Source organism: Polyodon spathula, chromosome 15 (genome assembly GCF_017654505.1).
Source record: "Polyodon spathula isolate WHYD16114869_AA chromosome 15, ASM1765450v1, whole genome shotgun sequence".
Classification (NCBI taxonomy): domain Eukaryota; kingdom Metazoa; phylum Chordata; class Actinopteri; order Acipenseriformes; family Polyodontidae; genus Polyodon; species Polyodon spathula.
In genome coordinates, this window is record NC_054548.1 from 1,632,501 (window position 1) to 1,636,592 (window position 4,092).

Here is a 4,092-nt window from a genome sequence, read left to right on the forward strand (position 1 = left end):
GCGCTAGTACTAGTGCAGGAGTAGCCGTGCTTTTTAAACCCAGCCTGGGGGCAGTTTTACTAGATATAGATGAAATCGAGAAAGGGAGGATTTTAAAAGTAAGAGCTAGGCTGGGCAGTACAGTGTATGTTTTTATTAATATTTATGCCCCCAATAGAGGGGGGGAACGAATTTTATTTTTTAAGAAATTAAAGCAAGCTCTTTTTAATATTAATAATAATGATGTGGTGGTAGTAGGAGGAGATTTTAATTGTACTGTTAATTTTAATATTGATAGAAATAATGATGAACCACACCCTCAGTCCTCCAGAGAGTTGGCTGCATTGTTAGAGTCCAGTGACCTGGTTGACATATGGAGATGCCTGCACCCCAGTTCAAGACAATACACCTGGTCTCAGTATCACACAGACTGTGTATATAGAGCAAGACTAGACCGGTTTTATACTTCAAAAAACGATTTAAATAAATTTATCAAAGCAAGAATCATCCCCAGTAGTCTCTCTGACCACCACTGTCTATTAATTACAGTAATAATTCAATCAGAACCCCACAGAGCATCTTACTGGCATTTCAATGTAAAATTATTACAAGATGTAAAATTTAAGCAACAATTCAAACTTTTTTGGATAATTTGGAAAAAAGAAAAAGCACAATATAAAGATTTAAGACAGTGGTGGGACATTGGCAAAATACAAATTAAATGTTTTTGTCAACAATATACTATAAATGCAACCAGGTCACTGAACACAGCCGTGAGAGAACTGGAGTCCAAAATCCTCCTCCTAGAGGAAAGTTTAAATTCAGAATTTAAAGAACAGACCCTGGAGAACCTAAAGGAGCAGAAAATCGCGCTGGGGAGCTTGCTGAAGGAAAGAGTGAAGGGGGCGATTGTGCGTTCCAGATTCATGGAGTTGAGAGACATGGATGCCCCCACTAGTTTCTTCTTCAACCTGGAGAGGAAGAGAGCGGACAGTAGACAGCTGTGTTGTATCAGGACTCCTGGTGGGAAAGAACTGCACACCCGGGAGGAAATCAGCAGAGAGGCGGTGCGTTTTTACAAGGAACTTTATAATAAAGAACTGTGCAACATAGAGGACACTGAGCGGCTGCTCCAGGGGTTACCCAGCCTCAGTGAGAAGGAGCAGATTCAGCTGGACGCACCGCTGACCCACCAGGAGATGACCGCCGCTGTCAAGCAGCTCTCCAGCGGAAAGGTTCCCGGGATCGATGGACTGCCAGCAGAATTTTATAATAATTTCTGGGATATAATGGGGGAGGATTTGCTCCAGGTTCTGAGAGAGAGCCTCAGCCACAGGGAACTGCCTCTTAGCTGCCGTAGGGCAGTGGTTACACTGCTGCCCAAGAAGGGAGACCTATGCCAGCTTAAAAATTGGAGACCTGTGTCAATTTTATGTTCTGATTTAAAGATTTTATCCAAAACAATCGCTAATAGATTAAAAAGTGTTATTGGAACTGTAATACATATGGATCAAACATATTGTATACCGGGTCGCTCTATTTTTGATAACTTGTTTTTTATTCGAGATTTTTTAACTGTAAGTGATATTTGTGATTTTAATGTAGGAATGGTCTCCCTGGATCAAGAGAAGGCTTTCGACAGAGTCGACCACACCTACCTCTTTCATACACTGGAAGCCTTCGGGTTCGGTCCTGGTTTTATTTCTTATATTCGGCTTTTATATTCCAACATTTTTAGTATTTTAAAGATCAACAATGGGCTGAGTCAGCCCTTCCCAGTGTGCAGGGGTATAAGGCAGGGCTGTGCCCTGTCTGGTATGCTGTATTCACTGGTTATAGAGCCCCTGCTGCACCTGCTGAGGGTCAGGCTAGCTGGATGGACAGTGCCCTCCTCGCCCTCCACACCCTCCTCTGCCACAGTGAAGGTGTCTGCCTACGCAGACGATGTGACTGTGTTTGTGAGGGGGGATGCAGATGTCCAAGCGCTGCAGCAGACTCTAAATGAGTTCCAGAGAGCATCTTCTGCCAGAGTAAACTGGGCAAAATGTGACACCTTCCTGTCAGGCGGCTGGGATGAGGGCACCCCTCCTTTCCTGCCTGAGGGGCTGAAATGGAACAGAACAGGTATTAAAGTGTTGGGGGTGCACCTCGGAACAGAAAACTACATGAAAAAGAACTGGGAGGGTTTGTTGGATAGGGTGAGGGGGCGGCTGCAGAGGTGGAAGGGACTGCTGGCTCAACTGTCCTTCAAGGGCCGGGTGCTTGTTATTAATAATCTGGTGGCCTCTAGCTTGTGGCACAAGCTGGTATGCTTGGACCCACCCCAGGGCCTGGTGAAGGAGATCCAGAGAGTGTTGCTGGAGTTCTTTTGGAGCGGGAGACACAGTTTGAGGCCGGCAGTCCTCTACCTCCCTAGTGATGAGGGGGGGCAGGGGCTAGTCAGCATTGCCAGCAGGGTGGCAGCCTTCAGACTGCAGGCGGTTCAGAGACTCCTGTACACTGAGGAGGAGGCTCATTGGAAGAGGCTGGCCTGTTTCCTTCTCAATAGATTTGGGGGGCTGGGGTTAGGAAAACACCTGTTTTTAATTGAGAACACCAGTTTTAGTAAAGCAGGACTTCCTCCTTTTTATCAAAGTATTTTAAAAGCCTGGCAGCTGGTGAGGGTGGAAAGGGATGTGGAGTCCTTGACAGGGCAGGACCTGTTTGAGGAGCCCCTATTTTTTAATCCACTCTTTCCAGTTAAGTTCCTCCAGTCGATGACGCTCTGTGCCAGTTTTTTAAAAGCAGGTGTAACCAGGATGGTCCACCTGTTAAACCTTGAGCTCTCCTGCTGGCTAACTGCCTCCCAGCTAACTGCACAGCTAGGCTGGCACTCAGAGAGGCTTGCAGAAAGACTGATGGGTGAGTTGAGGGGCTGCCTCTCCCCGCGGCTCAAGGCAGTCCTGAGGGAGGAGTTGTCCAGAGGCACAGAGCAGAGACAGCTTTCCTTATTTCCAGGGATGATCGTGTCACCAGCAGTAGGTGAGGAAGGTGAGGGCGGTGGAGAGAATGGAGGGACTTTGCTTAAATTGCAGAATGTGGAGGAAATTATCTTTCACACAATGAATGGAAAACAGATATACAAATTGTGTGTTAAAGCCACAGAGTATAGTAGGCTAAGGGGTCTGGTAGACTCTAAGTGGCGAGCTTACTTGGCTGTAGAGGAGGGGCACAGGCCGGTGTGGAGGGTGCTGTACAAGCCGCCTCTCGCCAAGAGAGTGGGGGACCTGCAGTGGAAGATTCTACACTGCATTGTGTCCACAGGCAGGTTTCTCCATAGAGTGGACCCCAGCATCAGTGAGCAGTGCGCTTTTTGCTCAGCAGAGGAAACTCTCTTTCATGCCTACAGTGAGTGTGAGAGGCTGCGGCCACTTTTTAGTTTACTGCAGGGAATCCTGAATAATTTAGGGGTTGTTTTTAGTAAGGAGCTTTTTATTTTTGGGGTTCTATACAGTTTTAAAATGAAAAACAGGTGTGTTCTTATTAATTTTTTAATTGGACAGGCAAAATTGGCTATTTTAAAGACAAGGAAAAATCAACTCTCTGGTTCTGGACTGACCAGTTTAGTGGTTCAGTTCAGGGTGCTCGTGGTCAGCCAGATCAGAGTAGAGTTTGAGTATTTTAAACTGGTCAGTAACCTGGAGGACTTTCAGGAGAGGTGGTGTGTGGGAGACGCCTTGTGTGCTGTGAGTGAGGAGGGGGAGCTCCAGTTTTTGTTCTAATTTTATTTAATTTTTGTTTTACAGTGTTTTATTTTTGGCTTTTATCTGTTTTCAACAAAGTAAAAAAAAAACACTGTTTAATATTGATTTTTTAATGATCCTTTTATTTTGTTTAAAATCTGTTTTTAAGGAGAACACGATATATTTTAGGATTTTTTAAATTTTGCTCAGGCAGTAGGAATCTTAACTTTTGTTGTGTTTTACCTTTATTTGAATTTTAATGGATTTTATTTGGAATATTTAAATAAAGGATCTTAAAAGTCAAAAAGTCTCTCTCTCTCTCTCTCTCTCACACACACACAGTCTCTCTCTCTCTCTCTCTCTCTCTCTCTCTCTCTCTCTCTCTCTCTCT